The 15,982-nt window shown below is 39.1% G+C and overlaps 1 protein-coding gene across 2 annotated transcripts in view; it reads left to right on the forward strand.

Annotated features, from left to right (window-relative positions):
• CARF (calcium responsive transcription factor) overlaps positions 1 to 15,982 on the forward strand; it is a 115,933-nt gene that overhangs the window by 94,374 nt on the left and 5,577 nt on the right. The window contains exon 18 of one of the 2 annotated variants that reach the window (XM_046018693.1): positions 12,951 to 13,297. The exons of the other annotated variant lie outside the window; for it this stretch is intronic. The gene's annotated coding sequence lies outside the window, so the exon portion shown is untranslated. Of the gene's footprint in view, positions 1 to 12,950; positions 13,298 to 15,982 lie in introns of those variants that run through there. 2 annotated transcript variants of the gene reach the window in all.

The following is a 15,982-nucleotide window of genomic DNA, read 5'->3' on the forward strand; positions in this document are numbered from 1 at the left end:
TAAGTACCTTGTCCAAGATTATACATAGCTAGGAAGCCAAGAATCAAAGATCTAAACTCAAGACCCTTTTACTCCAAAGTCTGTGTTAAAATTAGATTTAACTCTAAATTAAACAATTCATGAACTATCAGAATTCACCACATGGAAGAATATACTTCCTGCCAACCTAGAGTCTGTAAATTAAAAGATAAGGGACTGTAGGGTGTGCATTAATATATTAATGGGGGAACTATTTTTTTTCCAAAGTAGTATTAACACTTTAATTTTATTTACAACCCACCTTGATCTTCGAAATATCTTGCAGTAAAATATTTAACTAAAAAGATATTATAAAGATTTGAAAAATAGAGAGATGATATTCAAGTTTTTTTCTTTCTATTTTTTTTTTAAGATTTTTTATTTCACATACAGAAAGAGATCACAAGTAGGCAGAGAGGCAGGCAAAGAGAGAGGGGGAAGCAGGCTCCCCGCTGAGCAGAGAGCCCAGTGTGGGGCTTGATCCCAGGACCCTGGCATCATGACCTGAACCGAAGGCAGAGGCTTTAACCCACCAAGCCACCCAGGCGCCCCTCTTTCTTTCTTTTTAATATAAGTACTACACCCAACATAGGGCTCAAATTCAAACCCCAAAATCAAGAGTTGCATGCTCTACCTAGTGAGCCAGGCAGACACCCTGAGGGCCAATCCTTAAGGAACATTGGCACTGAACTACTGTCTTAGATTTTGTAAACCAAATAGTTCAAAGGATATTTAAGTTGGAAAGTAAGCATTACATTCTGTAATTCATACACATTTGAAACTCTAGATTTTAGATCGTTTCTAGTTTGCCAAGAGTTTATGAGTAGATATTGACTTTTGTCACATACCATATCCTTTGAGATCATTCTATGATTTTCCTCCCTTAGTCTGTTACATTTGTGAAATGCAGAGATTGTTTTTTTAAGTTTTTATTTTAATTACAGTTAGTTATCATACAGCATTGTGTTAGTTTTAGATGTACAGTTTAGTGATTCACCTCTTCCATATATCCCTCTTTGTTCATGACTGCAAGTGTACTCCTTAATCTCCATCGTTTGTTTAACTCATCCCCCTACCTCTCCTCCCCTCTGGTAATCATAAGTTTGCCTTCTATATAAATTGGTGTTTAAATGATACATGTCATACATATCTTTTGGTACATATGCACACATTTTCTCCAGCTACATAAAGGTAGTTGGATCATTGGATATACATATCTTTAGCTTTCCCAGATACTGCCAAACTGGTTTGCAAACTGATTGTACCCATGTACCCATGTATATTCTCACTAACAGTGTATGATAGTTGCAGTTTCATATCTTTTGTTATCGAATTTCCTAATTTTTCAAAACTGATAAATATTTATTTTTATTTTTTATTTTAAAGATTATTTATTGGGGCGCCTGGGTGGCTCACAGGGTTAAGCCTCTGCCTTTGGCTCAGGTCATGGTCTCAGGTCATGGTCTCAGGTTCCTGGGATCGAGCCCCACATCAGGCTCTCTGCGCGGTGGGGAGCCTGCTTCCCTCTCTCTCTCTCTGCCTACCTCTTTGCCTACTTGTGATCTGTCTCTGTGTCAATTAAATAAATAAAAAATAAAATAAAGATTATTTATTTATTTATTTGACAGGTAGAGATCATAAGCAGGCAGAGAGGCAGGCAGAGAGAGAAGAGAGCAGAGAGCCCAATGTGGGGCTCAATCCCAGGACGCTGGGATCACGACCTGAGCCGAAGGCAGAGGCTTTAACTCACTTAGCCATCCAGGTGCCCCCATTTATTTTTTCTTAAATTGTGGTTTTACTCTATGATAACCAACATATTGGTGAAAATTGGTGTAAAGCCTAACAAATATTTCCTTAATTTCATTGGGAAAGAGGAATCTAATTTTAATTTTTAAAAAACTTTTAAAAAGAGGGGTGCTGGGGTGGCTCAGTGGGTTAAGCCTCTGCCTTCAGCTCAGGTCATGATCCCAGGGCCCTGGGATCAATCCCCGCCTCAGGCTTTGTGCTCAGCCAGGTACCTGCTTCCCCCATTCTCTCTCTGCCTACCTCTCTGCCTACTTGTGATCTCTGTCTGTCAAATAAATAAATAAAATCTTTTAAAAAATAAATAAAAATAAATTGTGGTTTTAATTTTCATTTCCTTAGGTGCAAATGAGTTTGAGTACCTTTTCAGTATTTGTTCACCATTCGTATTTCCCTTCCTGTGAATGGCCAATCCATATATTTTGCCCACTTAAAAACTTAGTTTCTTCTCAAGAAACAAGAAACGTCTCAAATACACAACCTAACCTTACACCTAAACAAACTAGGGAAAGAAGAGCAAAGAAAGCCTGAACCCAGCAGGAGAAGAGAATTTATAAAGATTAGAGCAGAAATCAATGAAATAGAAGCCAAAAGAACAGTAGAACAGATCAATGAAACTAGGAGCTGGTTCTTTAAAGGAATTAATAAGATCAATAAACCCTGGCCAGACTTATCAAAAGAGAGAGAGAGAGAGAAAGGACCAAGATAAAATCATGAATGAAACAAGAGAGATAACAATCAACACCGAAGAAATACAAACAATTATAAGAACATATTATGAGCAAATATATGCCAACAAATTAGGCAATGGGGGGAGTAGGGATGGGGTGGATGGATTATGGACATTGGGGAGAGTATGTGCTATGAAATGCTGTGAAATATGTAAGCCTGATGATTCACAGACCTGTGCCCCGGGGCAAATAGGACATTATATGTTAGTAAAAAAGAAAAAGAAAAATATCTCCCAACAAACGAGAGTCCAGGGCCAGATGCGTCCCAGAGGAATTCTACCAATTTTTTTTCTTTTTTTTACCAAATTTTTAAAGACGAATTAATACCCATTTTTCTGAAGCTGTTACAAAAGAAGAAGAAGAAGATGATGACCATGATGAGGAGGAGGAGGAGGAAGAGGAGGGAGGAGGAGGAGGAAGAGGAGGGAGGAGGAGGAAGGAGGAGGAAGAAGAAATGGAAGGAAAACTTCCAAACTCACTCTAGGAGACTAGAATGAACCTTCATTCAAAACCAGACAAAGACCCCAACAAAAAGGAGAATTGTAGGCCAATATCCCTGATGAACATGGATGTAAAAATTCGTACCAAGGTACTAGCCAATAAATCCAACAGTACATTAAAACAGTACATTCACCACAACCAAGTGGGATTTATTCCTGGCCTGCAAGGGTAGTCGAACATCCACATATCAATGTGATAAAATACATTAATAAAAGAAAGGACAAGAACCATATGATCCTCTCAATCGATGCAGAAAAAAAATTTTGATGAAATACAGCATCCTTTCTTTTTTTTTCCTTTTTAAAAGATTTTATTTATTTATTTGACAGAGATCACAAGTAGGCAGAGAGGCAGGCAGAGAGAGAGGGGGAAGCAGGCTCCCCACTGGGCAGAGAGTCTGATGCGAGGATTGATCCCAGGACCATGAGACCATGACCTGAGCTGAAGGCAGATGCTTAACCCACTGAGCCACGAAGGCACGCCAAATGATTGCTTTATGCCACCAAGTTTTACTAAGTTTTTTTAATGCATAACATAATTTTATTTTGTTAAAAAATATACTTGCATCATTGAATACATTTGGAAAAATGGGGGGAAATGCACACTGAGTTGTCATGTCTCTGGATCACACACATTTACACATAATGACACAAGGTTGGCTAAAAGGAAGAGAAATTTTACTCAGATTTCAAGATATCTGATGATCTTTCCAAATACTTATTTTTTATATCATTTATTTAGACAAACAACAACAACATTCATCCATTTCTTCCACCCCTCGAGCCTGTCTCTGGCAACCATCAATCCATCCTCTGTATCTATGACCTTGGCTTTTATTTATTAAAAAAATTTTTTTTAGATTCCACATATAAGAGAGATCATACAGTGTTTCTCTTTCTCTTTTTTATTTCACTGAACCTAATGCCTTTGAGGGGCACCACTAACTTTTAAGACGGTTTGTTATATAAGAATTGTAGATTTAAAAGACCATGGGAACCTTTTAGAAGAATGTTGTGATAGGTGCAACTTAATAGTTTTTAGTCTCTGGAGATAGTAAGAGAATCAAACAAACCATGTTCAGTCATCCTGATTACATTGGGAATAGGGTAGTATGGCAGACTGCTAGTTGTTCTTCCCAAATCCATTTCATAGTATTAGCTAGGCATATGGATTCCTAGTGTGAAATAGAATTTTCTAGTATTCTTTCCAGCTGGATGTAGGTGTTGACTAAGGTCTTGCTCATGGAATATGAGAAGTGAGTGCAACTTTATGTTATCTAGGAGGAATTGGTCTTTCATTTCCACTTTCTCTTCCTTTCTATAAGCTGTTTAATGAGGACAGCATCCTGGGGGTTGGAAGAGCAGTGAGAAGGAGAGAACTACGGTCCTTAAGTCTTTGTGGAATGAAGTTGCCTATTACCTGGACAGATTTCCTACCTTAAGACTGTTAGAAGAGAATGCCTTAAATTCCTGTCTTATTTAATCCGCTGCATTTTATATCTGTGTTACATTAGTCTACTCCCACTCCCCACACCCACTCCTTAACTTAAACAGGTAGTTAGTTAAAAATAGGAGTGGAGAGACAGAAAGATAATATGATTCCTTGGAGCACAGCCTAGGAAGTTGGCAAGATTGGAAATTAACAAGACATCACTTTAAAACAAAATCTTTAAAGGGGGAATCGGGAAGCTAAAAGGGAAAGGAAGTTGCTGTCTTTTATTAATCATATGCTGACTCAGCTGGTCAGTTACTGGTCACTCAGGTCTCTGGAATTTATAATCACTTCTATAACCTCTATTGTTTTTTAATAGTTATTACAGCTGGGGGCACCTGGGTGGCTCAGTGGGTTAAGCCTCTGCCTTTGGCTCAGGTCGTGATCTCAGGGTCCTGGGATCGAGCCCCGCATTGGGCTCTTTGCTCAGCGGGGAGCCTGCTCCCCCCACCCTTCTCTCTCTGCCTGCCTCTCTGCCTACTCGTGATCTCTGTCTGTCAAATAAATAAAATCTTTAAAAAATAGAGTTATTACAGCTGACTGATGAGAAATAAAATTCATAATGCATAAAACATTACACAAAATGTCCTAACTGGCTTTTAGAATTCTTGCCTTTTGTCCATATCCCAGTCAAGTGGAACAACTGCACCTCTCTCTCTAATGATAAATTATACATAAGGTGAAGTTTACCTTTTTAACTATTTTAAAATGTACAGTTAATTTCCATTCAGCACATTCACACTGTTGTGCAACCATCACCACTATCCGTCTCCAGAACTTTCTCATCATCTCTAACTTTAACCCTATAACCATTAAATAATAATTCCCCATCTTACACCACCCTAAGTGGTCCTCTTTTTTTGTAATAAAATATTAATAAAGCATCAGAAAACCTTTAATAAGACTGAGTGGTTGGGGCACCTGGGTGGCTCAGTGGGTTAAAGCCTCTGCCTTCGGCTCAGGTCATGATCCTAGCGTCCTGGGATTGAGCCCTGCATCGGGCTCTCTGCTCAGCAGGGAGCCTGCTTACCTTCCTCTCTCTCTGCCTACCTCTCTGCCTACTTGTGATCTCTGTCTATCAAATAAATTAATTAATTAAAAAAAAAGACTGAGTGGTTAACTGTAAACAGTAAGAAGATATAATTGCAAAAGTAGACTTTTGTATGCCATTTCTGTTTGTGAAATTATTCAGATGAGGATATATTCTCTACAGAGGCTGCTTGATTTCTCATCTGGAAACCTAAAAACTAAACTGAGAAATTTTTTCTTTAATTTTCTACTCTCCCTCTTGATTTGTACTGAAATAAGCTTTTGCTTCATTTGTACTTGTTTCTTGAGGGCACTATTTTCCATCTGCTTATTCACAGCTGGAAACCATAATCTTCTTGATCTGCTAACGTGTTTCACTATGATGAATCATGTGATAAACAAAAGCTAATGATCCTTTTGGAGATAAATATGAGAATGTAATGCTCAGTAAACAAAGATCTTTCCCCTTAATTAAATCCATTATAATAAAATAGGTAAAGTGAAATATGTAAAAATATAAACTTTTTTCAGAAATGTCTTTTAAAAACTGTGAAGCATTTCATGTTTTTAATCATTGTTGAGCTGACTGCCTTAAATATGTGTCAAACTATCAATTTAAGTAGGAACTACCCAATCTCAGATTTTTAAAAAGTGTTACCTTTTTTTTTTTTTTTTTAAGATTTTACTTATTTATTTGATGAAGAGAGAGAGACAGCAAGAGAGGGAACACAAGCAGGGAAGCAGGAGAGGGAGAAGCAGGCTGAACAGGGAGCCTGACATGCGGCTCCATCTCAGGACCCTGGGATCATGACCTGAGCTGAAGGCAGAGCCTAACAACTGAGCCACCCAGGCGTGCCATCCTTTCTGATTACTATTAAAATTTTGTTGTAATATGGAAAAGTAAAGCCATATGAGTCATAGTTATAGTGCTTTACCTCCGACACTATAGATCTTATAACCTTAATTCCAAATAAGCTGATAATTATTAATCTACTTTATTACTCAAACAAAAAATAAAAGCCAATAAATCAAATAAATATACAAATCAAAAGAATTATCCAAAAAAACTGAAAACCAGTGCCAGATGTAGTTCCTAAGAATGCTACTAGACTAGGGGCGCCTGGGTGGCTCAGTGGATTAAAGCCGCTGCCTTCTGCTCAGGTCATGATCTCAGGGTCCTGGGATTGAGCCCCGCATCGGGCTCTCTGCTCTGCAGGGAGCCTGCTTCCTCCTCTCTCTCTGCCTGCCTCTCTGCCTACTTGTGATCTCTCTCTCTGTCAGATGAATAAATAAAATCTTTAAAAAAAAAAAAAAGAATGCTACTAGACTAATGTCAGAAATATCACACGTTCTTTACTTATTATGAGGAATGTAGGGGGGAAAAAGTAATTGAGATGTACAGTTGTACCACATACATGGGACAGAGATTATACGGAGGTTTTTTTTCTTTTCTTTAAGATTTTATTTTATTATTTCTAAAAAAGATTTTATTTATTTATTTGACAGAAAAAGGGATCACAAGTAGGCAGAGAGGCAGGCAGAGAGAGAGGGGGAAACAGGCTCCCTATTGAGCAGAGAGCCTGATGCGAGGCTTGATTCCTGGACCCTGAGATCATGACCCAAGTGGAAGGCAGAGGCTCAACCCACTGAGCAACCCAGGCACCCTAAGATTTTATTTTTTTTTTTTTTCTTTTTTTTTTTTTTTTTTTTTTTTTAAGATTTTATTTATTTATTTGAGAGAGAGAGAGAGAGCGCACGCACAAGAAGGCAGAGAGGTAGGCAGAGAGGCAGGCAGAGGGGGTGGGGGGAAGCAGGCTCCCTGCTGAGCAGAGAGCCCGATGCGGGGCTCGATCCCAGGACCCTGAGATCATGACCTGAGCTGAAAGGCAGAGGCTTTAACCCACTGAGCCACCCAGGCGCCCCTAAGATTTTATTTTTAATTAATCTCTATGCCCAAAGTGGGGCTCAAACTTAACCCCAAGATCAAGAGTCAGCCAGGCGCCCTTATTTTCTTTTTAATTCTTATTGTATTGCTGTAAGAAAGAAATAATACTTGATACGTAACAAGAGATCTCAGATACTGATTAACTTGTATTTGAATTAGAGCAATTGGGTTTCAAAAAAAGCTGCTTTCTTAGAAAAAGAACCCTCTCCTAATCTCAAAATCTTCTTCACATTTAAGTAAAAGGAAATAATAATTTAAAAAGAAAAAAATGTTATGCGACGACATGGTTGGAACTAGAGGGTATCATGCTTAGTGAAATAAGTCAATCAGAGAAAGACAACTATCATGTGATCTCCCTGATATGAGGAAGTGGAGATGCAACATGGGGGGTTTGGGGGGTAGGAAAAGAATAAATGAAACAAGATGGAATCAGGAGGGAGACAAACCATAAGTGACTCTTAATCTCACAAAACAAACTGAGGGTTGCTGGTGGGAAGGGGGTATGGAGAGGGGGTGGGGTTATGGACATTGGGGAGGGTATGTGCTATGGTGAGTGCTGTGAAGTGTGTAAACCTGGCGATTCACAGACCTGTACTCCTGGGGATAAAAATACATTATATGTTTATAAAAAAATTAAAAAATATATAAGGGGAAAAAAAAGAAAAAAATGTTAATTTACAAGTAAAATTTTCCTGTAGTTTTTTTTTCTTCTTCTTCTTTTTTTCTTTTTTCCTCTTGATTAAAGATTTTTTTTCCTCTACTGTACACTGTGGATGTCTTAACTTTCAATTAACTTCCCAGCCACCACAGAATGTTCATTATAGATGAAAGTGAAGTGGTTTTCTTTCATGTTTCAGCTGAATTTTAATTACTGTATTCTGTGTGTTAGGAAGAGTATAGGATTACATGTTGCCTTGGGAAAGATATCATGAGGTCTAGGACAACAAATGAAATTTTAATCTTGTCAGGGCCTTGCTTGAAAACTCTCATTTGACATGGAATGAAATCTAAATCATTGAACCAGCATTCAGGACCCAATGTGAACTAGTTGCAACCTTTATGTTCCCAACCTCATCTTCTTCCTTCTTCCACCCTAGTTAGACTGCTTAAGTAAATCATGATCTCCTCAAAATTCAGAGGAGAATTTCCTTGGGAAATTCTTGGGAGTCAATCCTTTACTTAAGCATTCTCTTTTCAGATTTCTCTCTTTTTCCTTTCTGTCTCTTCTGACATTCTTTCAAGATCTAGTTGGGTACCACTTCCTTCCTTAATTGTAGTAATCACTTGGTGGTATCTCCCTGCACATCTGTCCACTGAATGTCCCCACCCTTTGAGAATTCTCTTTATTCTATTTATATTCCTTTCTCTGTCTTATGTTTCTGATCTGGCTCTTCGGTCTTGAGTCCTAAAGAGGTTGTTAGAGAGACATAGACCTAAGTAGAAAATAACATTGGTGTAAAATTCAGTTATAACTAATAGATATGAATTTTGCATTTCTCTTTTGCTAGCCTGCTCTGTGACCTTGTACCAGTTAAACTTTCTTGAACCACAGTTATCTAATCTGTAAAATGAAGAGAATTCCATTTGCTTTGCAATGTTAGTTTGAGAATTAGAGATAAAATATGTAAAGCACATTGTATTGTGTACATAGTAAACATCCAACAAACTACTATGCCTACTTGATTTTTGTCCCCATTCTGGTGGTAGCCACCAATAGGAAGTCCTGTTGAGTTAATTTGCACGGTTGATTTGCATCTACCTTTCCTCTTATGGGGATCCTGAAGGACATCTTTTATTTATTTATTTTTAAAGGTTTATTTGAGACAGAGAGAGAGAGAACCCCAGGTGGGAGGAGGAGCAGAGGGACGGGGAGAGAAGCAGACTCACCCCTGAGCGTGGAGTCTGACATGGGGCTCGATCTCACAACCCTGAGACTCTGACCTGAACGGAAATCAAGAGTCAGACACTTACCTGACTGAGCCACCCAGGCACCCCCCGAAGGACATCTTATGTGCTTAGGAAATCCGGGGAATCTGAGGTTCTCAACTAGGGATGATTTTGCCTCGTTTTGCCTCCGAGATGTATGGCTTTGTCTGGGGACATTTTTGGTTGTTCCAGCTGGAAGATACTATTGGCATTTACTGGGTAAAGGCCAGGAATGCTGTTCAACAGTCCACAATGAGCAGGGCAAAAAAAAATTAGTCCAGTCCAAATGTCAATAGTACTGAGGATGAGAAGTCCTGCTTTTAACTCATCATCTTATGGACTCTGAAAAGGCAGCACAATATAGTCAAAAAAGTCTAAGATTAAGGAGTTTTGGGTTCTAGTTCTAGTTCCTGCACAAATGGTGCATTGTAGGACAAGGAATTTAACTTCTTCTATCCTCTGTTTGCATGTAAATTAACTCTAGAGCTACACTGTCCAATATGGCAGTCATTAGCCACAGGTGTCTATTTAACTTAAAATTAAGTAAAAGTAGGGGCGCCTGGGTGGCTCAGTGGATTAAGCCGCTGCCTTCGGCTCAGGTCATGATCTCAGGGTCCTGGGATCGAGTCCCGCATCGGGCTCTCTGCTCCACAGGGAGCCTGCTTCCTCCTCTCTCTCTGCCTGCCTCTCTGCCTACTTGTGATCTCTCTCTGTCAAATAAATAAATAAAATCTTTAAAAAAAAAAAATTAAGTAAAAGTAAAAACTTTCTCTCTTGCACAAGTCACATTGCGATTGTTCAGTAGCAATGTATGACGAATGGCGACTGCACTGAACAACACAAATGCGGAAAACTTACATCATTGCAAAAATTTTTATTGAACAGTGCTGGTCTGGAGGCTTCATTACATTCAGAATCAAGCCTTGATTTTTCAATATTTAAAATGGAGATATGGGGTGCCTGGGTGGCTCAGTGGGTCAAGCCTCTGCCTTCAGCTCAGGTCATGATCCCAGGGTCCTGGGATTGAGCCCCGCATCAGGCTCTCTGCTCAGCAGGGAGGCTGCTTCCCCCTCTCTGTCTGCCTGCCTCTCTGCCTGCTTGTGATCTCTGTCTGTCAAATAAATAAATAAAAATTTTTTTAAAAATGGAGATATGAATGACATGATCTCTAAGGTAACTTTCAGTTCTCCAGTTTTGTGATTCAAATTTTTTTTATTTTATTTTAAGTAAATTTTGTGCCACATGTGGGCTCAAATTCATGACCCTGAGGAGCACCTGGGTGGCTCAGTTGATTGAGTGTCCAACTCTTGGTTTGGGATCAGGCTGTGATCTCAGGGTCCTAGGATCGAGCCCCGCATTGGGCTCCACACTCGGTGCAGAGTTTGCTTGTCCCTCTCCCTCTGCTCCTACCCCCCCTCCCCCAACCCTTTCTCAAGTAAATAAAATCTTTAAAAAAACCTCACAACCCTGGGATCAAGAGCCACACGCTCTGCAGGCTGAGCCAGCCAAGCACCCTTAGTTTTGTGATTCTGAAGGAAAATACATAAAGTAATGTACCTTAATAAAAGAATGGTAGATGGGTGGCTAAGAGACTTTGGAATTACCTATATTCTAATCAGTGTAATCATAATCAGAGCATTTGTCTTTACATGTCTGACCCTGCAGCTTAAACAACTTTATGGTACCTACCACAAAGATAAGGACTAGACTTCCAGTTTCTGGTTCAGCATGTAAAGATCTGCAAAGTCATGGGGCACCTGGGTGGCTCAGTTGTCAAGTGTCAGTCTTCAGGTCATGATCCTGGGGTCCTGGGATAGAGCCCCGCGTCAGACTCCCTTCTTGGTTGGAGGCCTGCTTCTCTCTCTCCCACGCCCCCTGCTTGTGTTTTCTCTCTTGCTATGTCTCTCTCTGCTAAATAGAGGAAGAAAGATAGAAAATCTTAAAAAAAAAAAAAAGGTCCTCACTCCATCCTAATACCAAGTAAAATGCCAAACAAATTGAAAAATCAGTTCTACTTAACTCCATCAGAGATGTGAAGTCACAGGGCAAAACAGTACTCCCAAAACTGAAGAGACGGGTGAATATGAGAATTACAACCTATCAGAGCAGAAATCCTTCGCAGAATCTTCACTAGGGACCCAGCCTGTGATGCGAAAACCTAAACTATAATTGATGAACTGCTGGAGGCTCAAAGTGGATAAGTCTGAGAGTTAAAAAATCTAGAGGGTCCCAGTCATGGGCAGGGGGCACAGTTTTGTGAGTTTTATTTCTAGGAGCTTGATAAAGTTCTCAGAGTAAATATTAGAGAAAAATCCCCTCATGCTTCCGGTACAGGAAGAGGAAAAGGAACCATTTCAAGTAACCAGAACATTCTGTTCTTAACAAGACCTGGCATCAAGAGAAGCTATTTTACCAGAGCTTTACTGATCAGGGGTCAGGAAAGTACCCAACTCCAGCCCACTCGAGCCATTCTTTCCCATTTAAGTTGGGGGGAAAGCTGAGAAACAGTCCTGAAGTTCACAGTTCATAAGCAAAGTCTCACTAAGAGACTGAGACCTAATCATAGGACTGTAGAAAGCTTCCCTTATCCTAACATCTTCCCACCTCACTACTGAAGCCCTATTCATTGCAGTTGCTTTTACCTTGCACATCATGTCTGGTTATCAAAAACTTATAAGGCAGAAAACACAGTTTGAAGAGACAGAATAAGGATCAGAGCCAGACTCATATATGGTAGGGATGTTGAGAATTATCATACAGGGAATTTAAGACAATTATGATTAATATGCTAATGGCTACAATAAAATAAACAGCATGCAAGAAGAGATGGATAGTGTACACAGAGAGATGGAAATTCTGAAATTCAAGAAAAAATGCTACAGATCAAAAGCATTATAACAGGGGCGCCTGGGTGGCTCAGTGGGTTAAAGCCTCTGCCTCCGGCTCAGGTCATGATCCCAGGGTCCTGGGACTGAGCCCCGCATCTGGCTCTCTGCTCAGCGGGGAGTCTGCTTCCCCTCTCTCTCTCTGCCTGCCTCTCTGTCTACTTGTGATCTCTCCCTCTTTCTCTGTCAAATAAATAAAATATTTTTTTAAAAAAGCACTTTAACAGACATGAAGAATGACTTTTATCAGTAGACTGGACATGGTTGAGAAAACACTCTTTGGGCTTGAGGATATATTAATAGAAACTTCCAAAATGGAAACACAAACAGGAAAAAAACTGAGAAACTAAAAACAGAATAGCCAAGACCTGTGGAACAACTACAGAAAGTGTAACATATGTAATGGGCACACCAGAGGGGAAAAAAGGAACAGAAGAAATATTTGAAGTGATAAAGTCTGAAAAAGTAAGGACAGACACCAAATCACAGTTCCAGGAATCTGAGAGAACACCAAGTAGGATAAATGCCAAAAAAAGCTACACCTAGACATATCATATTCAAATATTAGAATATCAAAGATAGAGAAAAAATTTTTTAAGATTTTATTTATTTATTTTTCAGAGCAAGCACAAGCAAGGGGAGCAGCAGAAAGAGGGAGAACAAGAAGCTTAATGTGGGACTCAATCCCAGGACTCTGGGATCATGACCTGGGCTGAACGCAAATGCTTAACCAACTGAGCCAGCCAGGCTTCCCAAAGATAAGAGAAAAATCTTGGAAGAAGCCAGAGGGGGAAAGTACCTATTTATAGAGAAGAAAAGATAAAAATTATGTCTGACTACTTTTCAGAAATCATTTGAGCAAATAAAGAGTGGAGTGAATTATTTAAAGTACTGAGAGTAAAAACACCTACCTAGAATTCTGTACCTTGTGAAATTATTCTTCAAAAATGAAGGGGGTAAATACCCAGTAGTGCAATTGCAGGGTCATAGGGTAGCTCTATTTTTAATTTTTTGAGGAATCTCCACACTGTTTTCCAAAGTGGCTGCACCCACTTGCCTTCCCACCAACAGTGTAAGAGGGTAGAGGGTTTCCCTTTCTCCACATGTTCGCCAATACTTATTGTTTCCTGTCTTGTTAATTTTGGCCATTCTAACTAGTGTAAAGTGGTAGTGAAAAGAAGGGCCATCCGTACCCCAATATTCATAGCAGCAATGGCCACAGTCACCAAACTGTGGAAAGAGCCAAGATGCCTTTCAACAAATGAATGGGTAAAGAAGATATGGTCCATTTATACAATGGAATTTTATGCCTCCATCAGAAAGGATGAATACCCAACTTTTGTATCAACATGGACAGGACTGGAGGAGATTATGCTGAGTGAAATAAGCCAAGCAGAGAGAGTCAATTATTATATGGTTTCACTTGTGGAACATAAAGAATAACATGGAGGAAATTGGGAGAAGGAGAGGAGAAGTGAGTTGGGGGAAATCGGAGGGGGAGATGAACCATGAGAGACTGTGGACTCTGAGAAAAAAATCTGAGGGTTTTAGAGGGTGTCGGGTGGGGAGTTGGGTGAGCCTGGTGGTGGGTATTATGGAGGGCACATATTGCATGGAGCGCTGGGTGTGACATAAACAATGAATCTTGGAACACTGAAAAAATAAAATTTAAAAGAAATGAATGGGGTTGAAATAAAGACTTTCTTAGACAAAATACATAAATAAATAATAAAAAAAATTAAGGGAAATTCTTGCCTTCCAAGCAATGTTAAAAGTTCTTCAGAGGGGCACCTGGGTGGCTTAGTCGACTGAGTGTCCCATTCTTGATTTTGGCTCCCGTCATGATCTCAGGGTTGTTAGCTTGAGCCCTGTGTCAGGTTCCAGGCTAGGTATGGAGCATGCTTAAGGTTCCTTTCTCTCTCTCTCTCTCTCTGCCCCTCCCCCCAACTCACTCTCTGTCTCTCTTTTAAAAAAAACTGTTTTTCAGAGAGAAGAAAAAAGATACAGGTCAGCAACTCCAATCTACGTAAAGAGAAGAAGAGCATCAGAGAAAGAATAAGTGAAGATAAAATAAAACCTTTTATTTTTTCAATGCTCTAACAATTATTTAAAATAATACCAATAATACATTCAATTACGTGTTTGTGTATATATGCATTTACATGCTTATGTATAGGTGAAATGAATGGCAGCAATGATACAGGGGATGGGAGGAGTAATTAGGAAATATTTTGTTATTATAAGGCTCTTACAATATCTTTGAAACAGTATATGGTTATTTAAAAGTGGATTTGCCGAAGGGGCACGTGCACCCGAATGTTTATAGCAGCAGTGTCCACAATAGCCAAACTATGGAAAGAACCTAGATGTCCATCAACAGATGAATGGATAAAGAAGATGTGGTATATATATATACAATAGAATACTATGCAGCCATCAAAACCCCCCTGAAATCTTGTCATTCACAATGACATGGATGGAACTAGAGGGTATTATGCTAAGCGAAATAAGTCAATCAGAGAAAGATAGTTGTATGATCTCTCTGATATGAGGAATTTGAGGGCTGGTGCCATCAGGGAAGGGAAGGAAAAATGAAACAAGATGGGACTGGGAAGAGAGACAAACCATAAGAGATTCTTAATCTCAGGAACTTAAAAGACAGAGATTGTCAAAGTGGATCAAAAAATAAGACTCAACTATAGGTTTTCTATAAGAAGCAAACTTTAAATGTAAAGACATATAGATGAAAAATAGATGGGCAGAGAAAGATAAACCATCCTAACACTAATCAAAAGAAAGCAGGAATAGCTATATTAACCTCAGACAGAGCAGACTTTGTAGAAAGAAAATTTATCAGGGATAAAGAGGGGGATTACATAATGATAAAAGGACCAATTATCCAAGAGGATATACAAATTCTTGGGGTGCCTGGGTGGTTCCGTCAGTAGGCACATGAGTCTTGATCACAGGTTTGTGAGGTCAAGTTCCATATTGGGCATGGAGCTTACATTAAATAAATAAATTAACTCATTAAAAATAAGCAAATTCTTAATATGTATGTACTTAAGAAGAAAACATCAAATATGAGGAAACACTGATAAATTTGCAAGGAGAAATAGATGAATCCGCTCCAACTATATAAAAAAATGAACAAATCCAGCAGGCAGACATAAGGACAGAGTTGAATTCAACGTCACCATCAATCATACTGGATACAGTTGACGTCTATCAACTGCTTCACGCAACAGCAGAACACATATTATTCTTAAGTTTACATGGAAAATTTGTCAAGATAGACTCTATTCTGTGATTAAAACACACCTTCACACATTTAAAATAATAGAACTTAGGGGCAAAACTGGGAGCTTTTTGCCTAAGTTCAGGAACAAGACAAGAATGTCCATTCTCACCACTTTTATTGAACATAGTACTGGAAATCCTAGACAGCCATCAGACAACAGAAAGAAATAAAAGGCATAAATCATTATGGAAGAATTAAAACATTCACTATTGCAGATGACATGATACTATATATAGAAAACCCAAAAGACTCCATGGAATGAACTACTAGAACTGATAAATGAATTCAGTAAAGTTGCAACATACAAAAGCAGGGGGAGGGGCAAAGGAAGATGCACACCCCCCACTGTGCA

Source organism: Meles meles, chromosome 9, assembly GCF_922984935.1.
Source record: "Meles meles chromosome 9, mMelMel3.1 paternal haplotype, whole genome shotgun sequence".
Lineage (NCBI taxonomy): Eukaryota > Metazoa > Chordata > Mammalia > Carnivora > Mustelidae > Meles > Meles meles.